Source organism: Natator depressus, chromosome 3 (assembly GCF_965152275.1).
Source record: "Natator depressus isolate rNatDep1 chromosome 3, rNatDep2.hap1, whole genome shotgun sequence".
NCBI classification, from domain to species: domain Eukaryota; kingdom Metazoa; phylum Chordata; order Testudines; family Cheloniidae; genus Natator; species Natator depressus.
In genome coordinates, this window is record NC_134236.1 from 15,226,858 (window position 1) to 15,247,320 (window position 20,463).

The following is a 20,463-nucleotide window of genomic DNA, read 5'->3' on the forward strand; positions in this document are numbered from 1 at the left end:
CTTGGAAACTGACATTTTGAAATATTTTTGTTCTTTATCTGAACAAAAATAAATATTTTTGAAATTGCGCTTGAAATGGCAATTCTGAAAAATTGTTCATTTTGGAAAATTTAATTTCAAAATGAATATTTCATTTAAAATTTACTTCATTTTTAAAAGTTTTATTATTCTGACATTATTTCTTGGAACATCTACAGTAGTAATGCATAATATGACAGGTGACATATCATATATGATATATCAACCACTGTATGCAGGATTGTTGTAGCCATGTTGGTCCCAAGATATTAGAGAGACAAGGTGGGTAGGTTGTTGGTCCAATAACAGACATTACCTCACCCATCTTGTCTCTCTAATGAGAACTACTGACATTTCATAATATGACATGACATGTCATTGCAATATGACATATGGATTTTATATTTTGTTTTATTTTTAAAATCAGTAAGGCCAGCTGCTACTCAAAAGATGTTTCGATCAGTACTCTTCTTTTCTATATAAAGTGTCTTCTGTTAGTGTTGTAATGAGGCAAGATGGTAATATCTTTTATTGAACCAAATTCTGTTGTTGAGAGAGACAAGCTTTCAAGTCACACAGAACTCTTCTTCAGGTCTGGAAAGAATACTCCGAGTGTCACAGCTAAATGCAAGGTAGAACAGCTTGTTTAGCATAAGTAGTTGTTAGCACATATTGTAAGGGACCATTCAAGGTAGAGTGGCCCATTAACACCTCTTCAGTCATAGGACAAAAAGAGGGGGTTAGTGGGTTACAGATTGTTGTAATAAGTCCTAAAACCAATGTCTCTGGGCAGTCCATGATTTTTAGTGTCTAGCAGAGTTATGAATTTAAGCTCCCAGGCTCATCTTTTGAAAATGTTGTGCAGGTTTCCTTCGAGGATGAGGACTGATAGGTCAGAGTGATCACTCTGTGAAAAATGTTCACCCATAAGTGATGTTTTTTGTCGTCTTTTATTATTTTCTTGTGTGAGTTCATTCCAGAGCATAGTGATTGTCTGGTTTCACCCACATAGTTGTTATTGGCACATTTTATGCAATGGATGAAGTACATCATATGTTGTGATAGGAATGTGTAGGATCCACGGATCTTGAAAGGTGTGTTCATCTTTGTATCATTGAAGATAAGTCTACAGGTTTTGCATCTGTTGTTCTGGCGCTGTTTTGAGTTAATGTGTCCTGGTCTATGGGAAGCTTGCTTCTGGGGATGAGCTTGGAGAGGCTGGGGGGTTGTTTGAAGGACAGAAGTGGGGGTATAGGAAAGATTTCTTTCAGGATGGGGTCACCACTGAGTATGAGTTGTAGTTGTCTGATGATGGAACAGTTTGGCACTTTGAACAGGACAAGATGATAAGCACACAGTATTACTCCTTAGCTGTTTTCAGAATGCTAGTAAAATGATTCCAGGCTAAAACAAGGAGTTATGCCATCTGATCTGCCCTAGACGAGGGTTGGGCCCTTAATATCCAATATCATCTTCTATAAAAATAGGGAGCAGTTCATTATGTCCTTGGCCAAATTCTCTCTTCCTATCCATGTTGCAGTGCACCAGGTGTCTCCCTTATACTAGTGTTTTATGTTGTAATGTTGCAGGCCCTGATCCTACAAACCACTCCAAGGAAGAGGTCTACTATACTGCATCCAAACAGAACCCCATTTACTGCAAATTCTTTGCTACCTTTGGGAATAAAAGGATCTACAGAGAGGTAAAATGTTCAGTGCAAAATGTTTGTAGACACGAATAGAAGTTGAAAATGTCAGTGTCATTAACTCAGCATCTAGAGATGTAACTTTATCCTTATATAACCCTGACATCCGCAAGTCCTTCTAATCCCACATCTGTCACAGGGCAGGGCTTCTTTGTTTTTTAGACATAAACAAACTAAACACAAATAGTTCCTCAGCTCACCCTTCTCAGCCAGCTCCCTTTTCCTTCTGGAACACCGGTCCCAACACCACCTCTCTGAGCATTCTGTCCTTTTACTCCAAGGCCCTACCACAGGAGTTAGCTCTACTCGGTAGCTGCTCTCTCCAGGCACAGTCTGCCTCAATCACTTCCCCTCTTTTTGGCTTATGACAGGCATATATAGCCAGGTGTAGACCTCCCCCATCCCCCATTAATAGGCTCAATTGGGCCTACCTACTCTGACACAGAGGCACTGGGCCTGGTCTATTCACAGTGACACACGTCCCCCCTTTTCAGGAAAAAACTTGGTAGGTTTTTTGTTTGTTTGTCCTTTCGACCTCCTGGGGCGACTCTCACGCCCTCCCAAGGCAGAATACATTTCCCACAGGTATATTACACAAAACATTCCTTATAAGACTCCCAGGCCCCCCTCCACAGTTGAACCCCAAATTTTCTCAACCCAGCTAAAACTTTCCCCACACTCATTTAACAAAACACAAGTATTCCATCAAACATTTCACATTACACAAACTCCGACACAGCACAGGGTCCCCCATGTCCCATGGGCTCTAACATAATCCCACAGGACCAAATGCTTAATCCCAGTCCTTCTGAGTCCTATGTAATAGACCTCAGCCTCACTGGGCACAAGCAATATAGGGTCATCCTCTCTGCCTGGACTTTGAGGTCCCTGCACCCAAAGGCTTTTAAGTCTCTGCAAGCAGTTTCTAATTCAGTCTCAAATTCATGTACCATAGCATTAAGTGTCCTCTTTCCTGCTGGGTGAACTGAAGTTCTGTCACCAGTTGCTCTCTCATGCTGATGGTCCTTTAACTCACATTCTGCCACTTCTAGTTGTTCTGTGAGCTCCCTGTCACAGGAACCATAAAACAGGTACTCCCTGTCTCCCTTCTTGTACCAGAGCCCTGCTTCCACCCCGGCCCCTTATCTGGGCCTCTACTTGCTGCTGCCGCTTTTTCTGGGTCCCTGCACCACCTTGTTTAATTGGAGGCTCAGTTTGGGTCTCCATGGTTCCCTGTTGGGTGTGAGACTCTGTTTGTGTTCCCACCAGCCTCCATCCCCTGGTTCTTCTCTTGATCTGGACCTGCAGATCTCTTTCTCTAGTATTAAGCATTACTGTTTCTCTTTCTCAGCTTCCCCCTGAACCCAGGCTAATTCTTGTTCTAAACCTACTAACTGCTCTATAATCTTTTCCTATGAGGTGCTTGCCTCCTCCAACACTTGTTGGCATCTTTTGAACTGTTCCTACAATCCACTGGGATGGTCGTGAGCTCCCTCTCTACCCACTTTGCCATCCTTACTATAGCTTGAGCCCCCGTACTTCCTTTTCCAATTGACTCTGAACCGTCTTTGTCCTGGACTGTTGTTCTACTTCCCACTGCATGAGGGCTGAGAAACCCAGTCTTTCCCCAGAATTATCAGCCAATGCAGATCCTTGACTACCCTGATGCACAGCTGAGCTCTCTGGCCCTGAACTTTTAGCTCAACGTCTGCTGGGCAGTAGATGTGGTCTCACTATAGACACAGAAGATGTGTATAGGGAGACATTGGTCTACATTGTTTACCCTCACCCTATTGTTCTGGACAAGGGTACACCAATAAACTGAGTCTATACATCCCTCAATCATTGTTTCTCCCAATGTAACTGGTACCATGTATGGCCGAACTCCCCTAACTTTCTGAGTGGATCCCTGTCCCCAGGTTCGGCTGTAGTACAGCCTAGATAACCATACTCCATCACTGGACATTCTTGTTTAATATGCCCAGGCTGGCCATACCTGAAACATATCATGGGAGACCCGCAACCTCCTCCACAAGTGTTATAATTAAGCTGTGGGGCTACCTAAGTCTCTGGTCACTCTTATGTATCCCCTACATTTTGGTCACTCTAGGCCTTTCCCACTTGATATCTTCCCTGGGCCACCCCATTAGGATCCCCTCAATTTGCCATACCGTCCTGGCTGCTCGTTTCCCTCAACCTCAAAGAAGACCTTTGCTCAGCTTCTTCTTCTGAGGCTGCCTGAAAGCACCTTACCCAGCTCTGGGCTCCCATGTGTTGAACCTAAATAAGGAAGTGTTATTTACTCCTTCTCATAGCACAAGAACTAGGGGTCACCAAATTAAATAGGCAGCAGGCTTAAAACAAACAAAAGGAAGTATTTTTTCACACAACGCACAGTCAATCTCTGGAACTCCTCACCAGGGGATGTTGTGAAGGCCAAGACTATAACAGGGTTCAAAAAAGAACTAGATAGGTTCCTGGAGGATAGGTCCATCAATGGCTATTAGCTAGGATGGACAGGGATGGTGTCCCTAGCCTCTGTTTGCCAGAAGCTGGGAATGGGTGACAGGGGATGGATCACTTGATGATTACCTGTTCTGTTCATTCCTTCTGGGGCACCTGGCATTGACTACTGTCAGAAGACAGGATACTGGGCTATATGGACCTTTGGTTTGACCCAGTATGGTCTTTCTTATGGTCTTTAAGAACTGCTTCAAGAAAATTTTGTCCAGGGTTCTCTCTACTGAGCTGGTCTCAGAGAAGATCCACCAAGGCTCAAGGTCCTGTAATTTCTGGGATCCTTCCCATGTTTGTGGCCCTTGTGGAAATGGTTCTACTCGAATTCAGTGTCTGTATGCCTCTGGAGTCAGTCCTGATTGGTTGTCTTCATTATCGGATAGGAGCTTGCCTGTTCATGATTTATTGCCTGGTAAGCTGTCTGTGCCTTGCCAGTCAGGAACATTGCTGTGCGGGTCACCCATGTCAATACCACTCAGCTTGCTGTCCTTGCCACTCTAAAGTGTTCAGAGGAAGGTCTCAGAGTCATCTTCTGATCCCAGCTTCACCGGGTGTGGGCTCCAGCTGGCCCAGAGTTCCATCATCCACCATGTTGCCGGGCATCCCTAGGCCCAACCATTTATGTGAGCAGTCTTTCTGTTGAAAGTGGGCTTCTTTCCACCTCTGTTGTGTGGCAAATTGTGCCTCCTGATGCTTCTGTTGCATGAGTAGAGCCTGAGTCTGCCTCAGCTGTTCTTGTGGCTGGTGTATTGAGGCCATCTGCTGTGCTGCCCTGTTAGCCCCCAAACTGGGTGCAGTCAGTTAATATTAGAGGTTTGGCTTTCTCTTCACTGGGCACCAAAGACCCACCTCACTCTTCCCTTAGATGAGGGTCTATTGAATTGCCTGAGTTCTCCATCGTACGTCACAGGACAGGGCTTCTGCCCAGCTTCCAAACACAGACCCCACCCGGTCTCCTTTAGTTAGGTTTATCTTTCAAACGCAAGCAAAGCAAAGCAAAAAACCAAATGCAAACAGTTTGTCTGATCACCCTTCTCAGCCAACTACTTTCTCCTTCTACTTCTTCTAAAACACTGCCCCCTGGGCTACCTGCCTGGGCACCCGGGCCCTTACTTCAGGCCTCCCACCCCCCCAGAAGTTAGCTCTACTTGGCTGCTCTCTCCAGGCACAGCCCCTCTCCCCAATACTCCCCCCCTTCTTGCCCTCTGGAAGGCCTTTACAGCCCCAGGGGTAGCCCTGCCCCCTTTAATCAGCTCAATTGGGCCCATCTGCTCTGATGCAATGGAGCTGAGCCTGGTCTGCTCACAGGGTCCAACTACCTTGTGACACCATCATTTACTTGAGATGTAAAATCGAGGTCTTGACCAATTCTGACCACAAAAAATTGCCTGGCTTTGCTGGTATAAATAAGGAAGTTAACTCTGGTTTCTTGCTTAAATTGCAATACAGATAATTACATTCTGCATGCCTTAGTTCCCCCTGCATTTTCTACTACCTTCACGTCCTGTCCAAACTGTGCTGTTGTATTGTTGAGTGCTCTTTAACGGCTGCCACATTCCAGGTTGGAATTGGTTCTGTTTTCTATTCTGGGCAGGGTGATTTTATCATCCATAACCCTGATGTATCTGACAAGTGGGCGGGGAGCTTGTTAGCTAATATTTGTAATCTTTAGATGAAAGGTGCTTGCGAAGTGCAAGGGGTTAATTATTATTATTAGTGCAAGAGTGTCACTAACCTATTTCCACAAACACTCCCTTTCAGGAGTTAGCTTCTGGATCTCAGGAAAAAAATGACACTCTTGAGAAAAAAAAAAAACAACAACAAACCCTGTGTTAGGAGAAAACCCTTCATACCTGAGATTTTTTTGAGAGACTGTTTAGCTCTATTCATTTTCTGCTTGAATTATATAAAACTGTTGAAACAAAATAGTTCATTAGCTCAGTTTTATTCTCAAGGAAGCTTTGTATTATTCTTATATCTCAAGACAATGTTTCTTTACTTATGAGCAGATGTTTGAAATCCTCCAGGAGATTTTTATAAGACTATGGAAATGAACTTGGCATGGGTACTGGTCTCCCAGGTGGAGCGGGTGAACACAAGCCTTCTTAGAAGTCTCAGATCAAGGCTAGTCAGAAAGAGCAACAGAGCCCAGCCACCAAAAGCCTAGTGCTTTGGTGACTGACAGGTACAGGCTCTTTCTGAAGCATAAAAAGGAATGCTAAATGATCTCACTGACAGAATAAATCTTCTATTTGTTTGGTCTGGACCAGATGTGCTACAGGCTGATGTGGAAATGTCTGCTGATGCCAATCTCAGTTAAAATCACAATTTGGCAGCAGGTTATTTTTTTTTCCTTGTATTTATTTTTTTTTTAAAAGATGCAAACCCATTTAGTACTCTTAAAATATTTTCAGTAATGATTGCAGTTAATTGGGAAGGGTCCCGCTTGACGTAACTGGAGCCGCGAGGAGCTGCTTTGCAGCAGATGCAGGCTGTATGTCAGAAAAGCCCCTGTAACCTCAGATGAGAAATGTGGGCAAGCCCCTCAAAGATTCATCCATTAATGCTCATGTCCTGTACTAGTTTTACATGCTCTAGTCTAGCTTAACGCATGCGCAATGCTGGGTCCAGCACAGGTTCACAGGACAAGTCTACCTTAGATAGTTTGCAGAATTCTCAGGACTTGGGATGTCTTCAGATTCCACAGTATAATTCATTATTCAGTATAATTCATTCACTATTTCATTTTAAAACACTGAGGATTTTAAAGCTATTTCATGCACTTTGTAACTAATGAGGTCTTTCCAAAGCACTGAATGTTAGGGGATGGAGAAAGGGAAAGTGTGGTTTGATCAGTAAAACAAACACACTCTTTTCTTGAACCAGAGCAGGAGGTCACAATGCCCCAGTAGTCCGATTCCCATACCATTCTTTACCACAGGGCCTGTTCTCCTGTGCTAAAGAGACATTTGGAAATGTTCAGATTCCCAATTCAGAAAAAAGTAAAAGGGAATCATAGGGTTAAAATTAGAGATTATTATTTATATTAAGATGGCATCTAGGCACCCTGGTCTAGGCCCTCTTGAGTTAGGCACTGTACATACATGGTGAGAGACAGCCTCTGGCCCAGAGACCATAGGATGTAGGTATCAAACAGACCACAACAGATGGACAAAACAGACATATGGGAGGGAGGCGGGTTGGGAGGATGAGGTAACAAAATGAGATGGGTTCAAGCAGCCTAGTTTTGGTGTTGGCAAAATGCTGCAGCTGCTATTTTGCCTTTCCTGTGGGTTTGGATTCATGGCCTGGAAGAAAATGGTTGATTTTTCATCTTACTAGTTTCCCCAGTCCATTTTGGATGAATGCAAGCTTTAAAAAAAAAATCTCTTTTTCCTTTAAATAATTCTTGCCCTGCTTCTAGGACCATGAGAGGAATAAAATAAGTAAATCAATAAAACATCCAGTCCCCAGGCTCAGAATTGCAAGTAACATACACCTGTGAATGTGTTGTATGTGGTAAATTATGGAGCCATTTAAAAATGCATTTATCATGTATCTGTGACCACCTTATCTGCCCTCTTCCCACAAAACCATTTCCCCAGGACTTATTCTAGCATGTCAGACCCTTGGGCAGCTTCAGACAGATGCCTTTTCTTATCCGAAATCAAGGAGCCACAGCAATGTCATTTTCATTGCCCCAGAATGTGAAGTTTCCTCCAAATCAGTAGCCCAGGCAAGATTCAGTCCTTGGGCCAGTGTTAGTTTCTCTACATCTAAAAATGTTGCAGCTTTAATGTTTGTTAGTTGTGAGAAATGGAAACTTTATCTCATTTGGAAGGGGAGATTCCCAGATTCTTAATGAGGCCCAACAGCTAATTGTAGCCCTAGAGGGACCCAAGACAACTTTTAATCTGTGAAAGGAAGAGGGCTTGAAGGCCACTGACTGCATCCTTTAAGATATTATATGGTAAGTGGAGCTAAGGGGCTTATGTGCCCAAGACGTAAGGGTGAGAGAGGGCTATATTGGCTCTGAGGGTGCATGGGACATCGGGGCCTAAAACAGTGTTCCCTACAAAACTGAACCTGGAAGTGAGCCCCTGTCTGCTTTGAGTCCAACTTGATTCTGCAGCAAATGGTCCAGAAACACAATGAGAACAGACTTTCTTATAGTATTTAATTGCTTCTGTTTCAACCCAGGACCTGAAAATGCAGAGGTGTGCAAAAACCTGGGGAAATTTTACAAGTTTGTTTCCAGAAAATGGCAAAAGCTGGGAAAGTGTGTGGGGTGTTATGGAATTGTACACTGTATCTCACTACAGAACTAAATCATCTTCTTGATCTCCAAGAAGAGGAGCTGGACTTGGGTAGCAGAGTGTCATAAAGCTTTTAAGAAACTAATGAATCATTGCTAGTCTTACAGATGTTCAGACACTTTGATCGAGGTCTGCTTGTACACTTACATGTGATGCAGTTATATTCCACATCACACCCACCAGAAGGAGGAAATCTTTAATTCTTAAGCAACTATGCAGAAATTGAAGGGGAGTTATTAAGAATTACCATGAAAGTTCACAACGGTTATCAGTATATGTATGGGTGAAGTTTTAATCTTTGAACAGATCACCATTATCTTGCATCAGTCCTTATACCCTCATGTCGTATTCAGTCTTTAGATGCCAGTGAAATGCAAAGATGAATGCTGTTGTAATCTGTCCATACCTTTGTTATCAGCTACACAAAGGCCACATTACATGGCAATGCACAAAACTAGTCAAGTTTACATTTTCTACTCCGGCTTTCATAGGCTTTGCCAATTCATGCTTTCTTTTTTGGAGAAGTGCAAAACATACCTATAGCAGTATCACAAGAAAAACAATGCATGGGTAGGTCAAGAGTGTCTCGAGTTTTGGTCCTGGGATGCAATTACATGGGAGAAAAAAAACTAGGAAAATAAGAAGGGTTTTATGCCCTCTTATGCCAGATGTGAACTATCTGTTCACTCTGGATCTCTGCTATGGGGGTTTCAAATTATTACTCCATTGCTGGACGAAAGCCATAAAACCTGCCAGATGTCTGAATATACAATTCTCAAGGGTCAGCTGGTTAAATAACTTAACCAAATCTTGGTGTACAACACCATCTGTTCTGAAGACCTCTCAGCCTATGTCACTACACAAGGTTAACAGGATATTGGACAGTCTGTTGGTGATAGAAGATACTAAGCTAGAACATAGAGCAAGAACCATCCGCTCTTGTTCACAAGCTTTAGGAAAATCATACAAGCTGTCTCGCTGGAACATATCAAGGGACACTATGCCAGGCTGGGGAAGATGCTTAAGGAAATCGAGGCTCAGGTGATCTTCAGTGGGATTCTGCCTGTTCCTAGAGAAGGGCAACAAAGGTGTGACAAGATTATGACTATCAACAGATGGCTCAGACAGTGGTGCTATAAGGAGGGCTTTGGGATGTATGGCCACTGGGAGGCATTCATGGACAGAGGACAGTTCTCTCGGGATGGACTTCATCTGAGTAGGGAAGGAAATAGACTTCTAGGATGGAGGCTGGCATAACTGATTAAGAGAGCTTTAAACTAGGAATTTGGGGGAGATGGTTGAAAGATGTCCAGGTAATCTCCACGCTGGATTTTAACATTGAGATGGAAGAAAACAAAGTAAGAAAGGATACAGCCGTGGGTAGGAGAATGGACATAAGGAGGAAGGGCAGTGTGGCTAGCAGTCTAATAGGTCATACTGGCTGTAGAATGTCCGTGCCTAATTGGGTAAAGAATGTGAGCGAGGCCAAACAGCAAAAATTAAGATGTTTGTACACCAATGCGAGGAGCCTACGTAACAAAATGGAAGAACTAGAGCTACTGGTGCAGATATTATAGGGATAACAGAAACATGGTGGAATAGTAGTCATGACTGGACTACAGGTATTGAAGGGTATGTGCTGTTTAGGAAAGACTGAAATAAAGGTAAAGGTGGTGGAGTAGCATTGCATATCAATGATGAGGTAGAATGTAAAGAAATAAGAAGTGATGGAATGGATAAGACAGAGTCCGTCTGGGCAAAAATCACACTGGGGAAGAAAACTACTAGAGCCCCCACTGTGATAGTGCTTGGGGTGTGCTATAGACCGCCGGGATCTAATTTGGCTATGGATAGAGCCCTCTTTAATATTTTTAATGAAGTAAATACTAATGGAAACTGCGTGATCGTGGGAGACTTTAACTTCCCAGATATAGACTGGAGGACAAGTGCTAGTAATAATAATAGGGCTCAGATTTTCCTAGATGTGATAGCTGATGGATTCTTTCATCAAGTAGTTGCTGAACCGACTAGAGGGGATGCCATTTTAGATTTGGTTTTGGTGAGTAGTGAGGACGTCATAAAAGAAATGGTTGTAGGGGACAACCTTGGTTCAAGTGATCATGAGCTAATTCAATTCAAACTGAACGGAAGGATACACAAATATAAATCTGCGACTAGGGTTTTTGATTTCAAAAGGGCTGACTTTCAAAAATTAAGGAAATTAGTTAGGGAAGTGGATTGGACTGAAGAATTTATGGATCTAAAGGCAGAGGAGGCCTGGGATTACTTCAAGTCAAAGCTGCAGAAGCTATCGGAAGCCTGCATCCCAAGAAAGGGGAAAAAATTCATAGGCAGGAGTTGTAGACCAAGCTGGATGAGCAAGCATCTCAGAGAAGTGATTAAGAAAAAGCAGAAAGCATACAGGGAGTGGAAGATGGGAGGGATCAGCAAGGAAAGCTACCTTATTGAGGTCATAACATGTAGGGATAAAGTGAGAAAGGCTAAAAGTTAAGTAGAGTTGGACCTTGCAAAGGGAATTAAAACCATAGTAAAAGGTTCTATAGTCATATAAATAAGAAGAAAACAAAGAAAGAAGAAGTGGGACTGCTAAACACTGAGGATGGAGTGGATGTTAAGGATAATCTAGGCATGGCCCAATAGCTAAACAAATACTTTGCCTCAGTCTTTAATGAGGTTAATGAGGATCTTAGGGATAATGGTAGCATGACAAATGGGAATGAGGATATGGAGGTGGATATTACCATATCTGAGTTAAAATCACAATTTGGCAGCAGGTTATTTGGCAGGAGAAACTCAAACAGTTTAATGGGACTAAATTGGGGGGCCCAGATAATCTTCATCCAAGAATATTAAAGGAATTGGCACATGAAATTGCAAGCCCACTAGCAAGAATTTTTAATGAATCTGTAAACTCAGGGGTTGTACCGTATGATTGGAGAATTGCTAACATAGTTCCTATTTTTAAGAAAGGGAAAAAAAGTGATCCGGGTAACTACAGTGTTAGTTTGACATCTGTAGTATGCAAGGTCTTGGAAAAAAAATTGAAGGAGAAAGTAGTTAAGGACATTGAGGTCAATGGTAAATGGGACAAAATACAACATGGTTTTACAAAAGGTAGATCGTGCCAAACCAACCTGATCTCCTTCTTTGAGAAAGTAACAGATTTTTTTAGACAAAGGAAACACAGTGGATCTAATTTACCTAGATTTCAGTAAGGCGTTTGACATGGTGCCACATGGGGAATTATTAGTTAAATTGGAAAAGATGGGGATCAATATGAAAATTGAAAGGTGGATAAGGAATTCGTTAAAGGGGAGACTACAGCGGGTTCTACTGAAAGGTGAACTGTCAGGCTGGAGGGAGGTTACCAGTGGAGTTCCTCAGGGATCGGTTTTGGGACCAATCTTCTTTAATCTTTTTATTACTGACCTCGGCACAAAAAGTGGGAGTGTGCTAATAAAGTTTGTGGATGATACAAAGCTGGGAGGTATTGCCAATTTAGAGAAGGACCAGGATATCATACAGGAGGATCTGGATGACCTTGTAAACTGGAGTAATAGTAATAGGATGAAATTTAATAGTGAGAAGTGTAAGGTCATGCATTTAGGGATTAATAACAAGAATTTTAGTCGTAAATTGGGGATGCATCAATTAAAAGTAACGGAGGAGGAGAAAGACCTTGGAGTATTGGTTGACCACAGGATGACTATGAGCCGCCAATGTGATATGGCCGTGAAAAAAGCTAATGTGGTCTTGGGATGCATCAGGCGAGGTATTTCCAGTAGAGATAAGGAGCTGTTAGTACCATTATACAAGGCACTGGTGAGACCTCATTTGGAATACTGTGCGCAGTTCTGGTCTCCCATGTTTAAGAAGGATGAATTCAAACTGGAACAGGTACAGAGAAGGGCTACTAGGATGATCCAAGGAATGGAAAACCTGTCTTATGAAAGGAGACTCAAAAAGCTTGGCTTGTTTTGCCTAACCAAAAGAAGGCTGAGGGGAGATATGATTGCTTTTTATAAATATATCAGAGGGATAAATACCAGAGAGGGAGAGGAATTATTTAAGTGCAGTACCAATGTGGACACAAGAACAAATGGATATAAACTGGCCATCAGGAAGTTTAGATTTGAAATTAGACAAAGGTTTCTAACCATCAGAAGAGTGAAGTTCTGGAACAGCCTTCCAAGGGAAGCAGTGGGGGCAAAAGACCTATCTGGCTTCAAGATTAAACTCAAAAAATTTATGGAGGAGATGGTATGATGGGATAACATGATTTTGGCAATTAACTGATCTTTAACTATTCATGGTAAATAGGCCCAATGGCCTGTGATGGAATGTTAGATGGGGTGGTATCTGAGTTACTACAGAGAATTCTTTCCTGGGTATCTGGCAGTTGAATCTTGCCCACGTGCTCAGGGTTCAGCTGATCGCCATATATAGGATTGGGAAGGAATTTTCCTCCAGGGCAGATTGGAAGAGGCCCTGGGGGTTTTTCGCCTTCCTCTGCAGCATGGGGCACTGGTCACTTGCTGGAGGATTCTCTGCACCTTGAAGTCTTTAAACCATGATTTGAGGACTTCAATAGCTCAGACATAGGTGAGAGGTTTATTGCAGGAGTGGGTGGGTGAGATTCTGTGGCCTGCATTGTGCAGGAGGTCAGACTAGATGATCATAATGGTCCCTTCTGACCTTAATATCTATGAATCTATAAGCAGAGGCACTGAAATATCTAGCGGACATGTAGGCCACTTATGGGTGGTGAATTCCAGGAAGGAATAACAGGGACCTCTAAATGGACTGATGCCTCCATCTGAGAAGGCAGTCTGCAGACATCCTTGATGCATGGATTAGTCTGACCAGTGCTTGGATGCTAATTTTCTTGTAAATGACAGCCTCGTCTTCAACATCCCTGTAACAGGCGGGCCTGCCCCTTAAAAGCCAGAGGCCGGGGGCCAGCCAGCCCCGGTCAATTATCAGACCCAGATGGACAGGGAGTAAGTAATTATAAAAGCCAGCAAGTGGCTCAGTTGAGGGGGGACTGCGGAGTGAAGCTGCAGGAAGGAAGAGTTTTCTATAGAGGTCCCCGAGGAAGGGAGAACCCAGAACCAAGGGCTACAGACTAAATTTGGTGTGGCTGATAATTCCCCAGGCTGTTGCGGAAGCCAGCATCTCACACTTCCATTTGTAGGCAAGTTTATCAGAAAAGTAATGATGACTATATTCCAATAGCATCTAATCTCTACCAGCATCCTGGATCCTTCACGACTTGGGTGTCAATGAAAACAAGGCATAGAAATGGCTTTAAAGGTACAGATGCATGGCTTCCTTGTGTTATGGGCTCAGGTCAAACTTCAAAGCTTATACTACTTATCTGCAGGTGCAGCCTTTGATACCATCAATCAAAAAGCGCTGTTCACCTTCAGAAAAGACCTATTCAGAGAGGACATGATAGCTCTATACTGGCTTGGCTCATTCCTCTCAAACAAATCTTAGGCAGCTGCTCCATGTTCTCAAGGGCCCTTATATGTGGAATCCCTTTCTGTCCTTTCTCCTTTTTAATGTACATATGAGAATCCTGTTAGCGGTTAAGAGATGCCATAGGCTCCAATCCCACCAATGTACTAACAGTATTCAGCTGTGTATCTTCTCAACTGATGTGACAAAGGGAAACATTTTGTGAAGCTAACCACATTGCAACCATAGACTTCGTCAAAGGCATTTGCCCTCTGACTGTTGAAATAGTGTGAGGACTTGAGATCTTATTAGATGTGTCATTTCTCCTTGATAACCAGGCAGGCAAAAATAGCATAAAGTTCGCAATTGTTTTTATTGCTCCCCCTCAAAAAAAAAAATCGAAAACTAATTAGAGTTATTGAGTGACAAGTCTACCCATTAGATCACTGATAAAACCCAAGCACACAAAAGCAAGGAAATGAAGAGCTAAGGATGTAATCAGTCTTACGTTGCCAGTTGTGGAGAAGAGAACTTTGAAATTTTGATATAGGAAAGTAGTAAGTGAATTTATGTTTAATCTGGTTGAATAAATCTGTTTTTGAAAACCAGACATCAGAGGCATAGTAAATCAGTGGGTTTTGAAAAGATCTCCAGGGCTCTCAAAATAGAGTTAGGAAAAGCAGCCAGGATCACCCAAGATTTACAAGCAAGTGCCCTGAAAGGAAGCTTAGAGGGATAAAACAGCTGTTATTCCTGACCCAGACACACCAGAGTTGAATAAGGTGTGTGCCCAGGAAGGGACAGGTCATGACACCAGTGAATAAATGAATTATTCTTATCCAGTACAAAGTAAGGCATATTTCATCACAGCCTAACCACCCGAACTCTGACTCAAACTGAACACTCTCCTTGCACCAGCAGTCTCACAATGTAACTAAACCACAAAGCCCTTTCTAAAAAGGCACATACAAACGATGTGCCACATCCTCACCCGGTGTAAATTGACATAGCTCTATTGACATCAATGGACCTGTGCCCATATGTATCAGATGGGGAACTGACCCATCTATGTTTATGACATAGGTAGATTTCAAAGCTCTAAGCAAAGGCATGTAAGCCTTGCTCCTGTTGACCTAAATTGAGAGATTTGAACCAATCTGTATGAGACGCCCTGTTGTCTAATGGCTAATCTATCACACTACCACTTTAGGGATCCACATTATATTTCCAAGTCTGCCACAAACTTCCTTTGTAACCTCTTGCAATTCACTTACCTCTAAAATAATCCTGACATCTGATGTTCCTCATTTCCCCCATCTGAAAAATGGCCTTGTATACATTCCCCCTAGGCCAAGGAGGCATTTTGGTGGGGAATGGAGAGGTAATTTTATCAGAGCCTGGAATTTACTTTTACTTTTGAAAAGCAGCCCTGGCTAGTTTGGACTTCAAAAATGAAAATATTCAACACCACTATGTTCTTTATCTCTGTCAGCTTCACTGACAGAGAATCATGCTTAATCTGCCACAAACGGAAATTTCTTTTAAAAAATTGACTATACGTGTCCTCAAAAAATGGACTCTGGAAGGAGCTGGTGTTAAAATCTACCCAGGCTTCACATTTTGTGGTGTAAATGTTTATTTTTGTTGTGAAGATCAGGGGTTACAAAGAATCATAGGAACTACACATACTCCAGAAAGGAGTCATTTAAAGTCTTTTAATCTCAAAAAGGATAGACTCAATTTAATGAAAATTTTCAGAATACATTTTAGTTGCTAATTATATTAAGTCCTAAATGTTTAAAAGCATGAGGATTTTTCTCTTTTTTGGGGGATGGGGGTGGGGGGGTAGGAGTTGGGCGGGATCGAATCATGGAACTGAGATGGCAATTTTAAGTATCCTTGTATCAAGATCCTATGGCTGGTATAACAAGATCCAATGGCTGAAAGTTGAAACCAGACAAATTCAGACTAGAAATAAGATGCAAAATTTTAATAGGGAGGGTAATTAACCATTGGAACAATTTGCCACTGATTATATTGGTTTCTCCATCACTGAAAATTTTAAAATCAAGACAGGATGTTTCTCTAGAAGATATGTTCTAGTCCAAATATGACCTAGGTCAGGGAAGTCCTATGGCCAGTGTTATACAGCAGGTCAGACTAAATGATCAAAAAGGTCCTTTCTGGCCTTAGAATCTGTGGATCTATGCATCTAATAGACTGGTACCCAAAACCTGAACAGCCACCAACACAGGCTTCAACCATATCACTTGAAGGAAGAATGCCGTTAGCTGTCTCCTACTGAAATAACCTTACATCTTTTTATTTATTTATTTTTTTAAGGCTGCAATGGCCAAGATTTCCAAAAGTGACTGGTGATTTGGGGTACCTCAGTTTCTGGGTGACCATAAGAGGCCTGGTTTTCAGAGGTTGGGTGCTCACACAGATACACTGTCCAATGCTGCTCCAAAATCAATGGTAAAAAACTTCCCATTCATAACAAGAGGAATCTTGAAATCTATTGACCACAAAAAACATAACTTTCCTTAAATGCAACCTAGACTTCAGATATAGCTGGTATATGAGTTTTGAAGGAGATGTAACAATATGAAAAGTCTGGGGGTTAATTTTTAAGCTGCTAATTTTGAGCTAGATAGTCCCAAGGAAATATTATACAAATCTCAAAATTTCAGATCAGGTTCTTCTAAAAAATGATCTCTAACTCAAAAAATGTTTGGCAAATGTTCTTCAAGCTTTGTAGAAGCATTCTCAGCACCCAGATACTAGCGTGATGAAGGTCCTGTAAACTGAGAGATGATAGATTCTCCTTTCCCTTCAGAGTACATCTGACCATTGTCAGGCCAAATGACTTTTCCAAGCCAATATTATTGGAGGACAAGTATAGGGCCTTGTAAAAGAAGGGCCTGAGCAGGGACAGATCCAATTGCAGTATTGTAGTCTTAATATGGAGCAGCTACTGACTTTCACTATTATAAAATGAGTTACAGGGTTTGTCCCTGTACTACTGGAGAGATGCTCACATAACAGAAAGCCCAAAGACAAAAAGGTATAGGGCATGAACTTCCTCGCTCACCTTTACAGAACATTCTTACGGGTCTGTGTTGAGTCACTTTTTCACAGCAGTGTGGAAATGATATCACAGCTGCTGAACTTGTTGCTTGATAAATAATAGAGGGTTCTATTTTCCAGAGCTGCCAGTGGAACTAAATCCGCTATAAAATATGGTTTGTTAACCTACAGAGAATTACAACACTTGAAAAGAACAGCTGATACCTAAAACTTTGCAACAGAGTGCATTTAGTAATTATCCTTCTATTTCCTATTTCTCCTCCCTTCCTTTATTAGGAAGGGCACATCCATCAAAATAGGATCTTTATTTACCGATGGTTCATTTTCTCCTTCTGCATCAAGAACAATGGAAGAGAAGTATTTAAAATCAGTGTGATGTGAGCAGGATCATTGCTAAATACAATGTTTTTTTCAGTTTCCCATGAGGTACCACTAGCTTTTCAGTTCTAACCGGAATTCAGTCACTGTTGCCTGTCAGCCGCTGCTGGGACCTTCCAGTTGTTTCTCCTCTTCTGGACACAACATGTAGAGGGAACAGTTATTGCTTCTGATATAACTCTGAAGGACAGGCATACAAGCTGGAGGTGCTGGGAGTTTCTCTGTATTGAATTGGACCTAACTTATTTAGGGGGCTGGGGCACATGATTTACGGGGAGAGGCTGAGGGAACTGGGGTTATTTAATCTGCAGAAGAGAAGAGTGAGGGGGGATTTGATAGTAGCCTTCAACTACCTGAAGGGGGGTTCCAAAGAGGATGGAGATAGACTGCTGTCAGTGGTGGCGGATGACAGAACAGGGAGCAGTGGTCTCAAGTTGCAGTGGGGGAGGTCTAGGTTGGATATTAGGAAACACTATTTAACTAGGAGGGTAGTGAAACACTGGAATGGGTTACCTAGGGAGGTGGTGGGATCTCCGTCCTGACAGGTTTTTAAGGCCCGGCTTGACAAAGCCCTGGCTGGGATGATTTAGTTGGTGTTGGTCCTGCTTTGAGCAGGAGGTTGGACTAGATGACATCCTGAGGTCTCTTCCAGCCCTAATCGTCTATGATTCTATTTTACACTGACTTGGCTGGTTAAGTTATCACAGGGAACAAGTACTGAAAGCAAAGGCGGAATTGCAGCATCTCCCGTCTAGCTAGCACTACAGTCTCTTCATAATGAAAAGTGATTGTTTTCCTCCAGTCTTCCTGGTACAAGTGATTTTGCACCACCAAAATGCTTTTTTACCCAACCCCCATTTCCCCCGGAGCAACATGACTGGGAGGGAAGGGAGTAGGCAGGGCCACAATTCTACCATGTACTGGAACTGACTGGCCTTCTGAATGCCTCACGCCACCCTTTCTTGCAGATTGTGCTCCAGCCACAATGCTACCACGGAATCCCTGAGGTCATTTCACCTCCATTGCTCCTGGTGGGGTGCCACAGTCCATCTTGATTCCTGCAGGCTAAGCGCTATTAGCACAAGCTAGCCCTAAATGAAATATCATTCTACTGCAGGTTGAATTATGTTGCTAAGAGCAATCTGCCCAAACACCCTTAGAAAGCACTCAGCATAGCTGTCAATAAAAAAAATACCTTGTTTGTTTATATGTGCAGTTTCTATGGGATTAAAGGGGGAGCATGCCCCATCAGGATAGGTTCCTAGGTTAGCAAGGATACACATACAGTGATAGCGTCAAAATAAATGTCTGAATAACACTACTAGCCAGCCTGATTCATTTTCAATTGGTGATGAATTAGGGCATTAGTAATGGGATGCAGAGTCCTTCACCTCCAGGTCATCAATATTAATCCAGGCAGGTTGTGATAGAGAGACAGGGGTCAACTACAAAGTTTGTGTCTAGATCAAAACTTCAAAGTTAAGAGGTGTTTTGATCCAGGATTTTGATTTGTGCCCATTTCTAAATCAAGTGGAAATTTGAGGAAGCACAGCTGAGGAGACAAGTAAGTGGAACATATAGTGCAAAGTAATGGAGAATCAGGCCCTAGGGAGTTATAATGGGCTAAACCCAGTGTAATAGACTGAAGAATTAGGCCCAGGGAAGTTATTTACAGAGTAAGGGACTCATTCTGAATAGGGCTGTTGATTAATCGCCATTAACTCGCAATTAACTCAAAACTGTGATTAATCACAATTTTTTTTAATAGCACTGTTAAACAATAGAATACCAATAGAAATGTATTAAATATTTTTGGATGTTCTTCTACAGTTTCAAATATATTGATTTCAATTACAACATAGAATACAAAGTATACAGTGCTCACTTTATAATATTTTTATTACAAATATTTGCACTGTAAAAATGATAAACAAAAGAAATAGTATTTTTCAATTGTGCTCATACAAGTACTGTCATGCAATCTCTTGACAGCCCTAATTCTGAGTAACAGTCTCACTCTGGACAAAATGAGGCCAGCAGGACAAAACCAGGAAAAGCCACAATCCCCGACTGGTTCACCTCTGACAAGTAACTTTGCAAAAAAACTGGAGGAGGTTTAAGTAATATTCCTCTCATCTCTTAAACCACAGTAAGGGTAGTTAGGACACAACATAATGGAAAAGCCAGAGTTCATACATATGTAAAGGAAGAGTTAGCCTTCAAAATTTTTAAAAAATTCAGTGCAAAGGCAGGATTTGCATCTGGTTGATATAATGAGAAAGTATAAACAACAATGTATTTCAAAAAGAAATGTGCTCCACTTTTTTCTTTCTTTCTGATGTATAGAATTAATAAGAACTCACAAGCCCAGAACATAATGGAACTGAAAGCTCTAAGTGAAGCTATGTGCATCTGGAGACATGACCAAATCGTTTGTTAACAGATAGAGCAACATATGCTACTGTATTGCAGTCAGTGTGATTGACAGAGACTACTTCAAGGGCAAGATCTGACCTGAGCAATGAAACTACATATCCCAGGTAAGGGGAGGACATAAGCAAGACAATAAAGCACAGAAGAATATGATACCGTGATACACGCTATAAATAAAAATCACAATAAGACAGAGGATATATAGGGAATCACAAGTATTATGTGTTAGGACTTATTAATTTCATTTTTGGAGGGTTTTTTTCCCCCCACAATTTGAGTTTTATGTACGTGTCCAAAATCAGGGGCTCTCTCTTTGTATACACTAATGAGTAATATATATTACTCATTATAGTAGAATGAACTGTAATGAGTAATCTTTTTGTCATGTTCCCTAATGCACTTGTAATATGGTTTCAAAAATCAGTATGTTAAAGTGCACTGGGGAACCTTTTGTATGCACCAGCATGGGCTACATGGACTGATTAATGTGAAACATTAGTGCGCTTTAGAAATCACACCCCGGTA

At 42.0% G+C, this 20,463-nt stretch overlaps 1 long non-coding RNA gene across 1 annotated transcript in view; it reads left to right on the top strand.

Annotated features, from left to right (window-relative positions):
• LOC141983759 (uncharacterized) overlaps positions 1-20,039 on the top strand; it is a 50,496-nt gene extending 30,457 nt beyond the window's left edge. The window contains exon 3 of the long non-coding RNA XR_012638500.1: positions 19,852-20,039. This is a non-coding gene — a long non-coding RNA (uncharacterized LOC141983759). The remainder of the gene's footprint in view (positions 1-19,851) is intronic.
• The last annotated feature ends 424 nt before the right edge of the window (positions 20,040-20,463 follow it).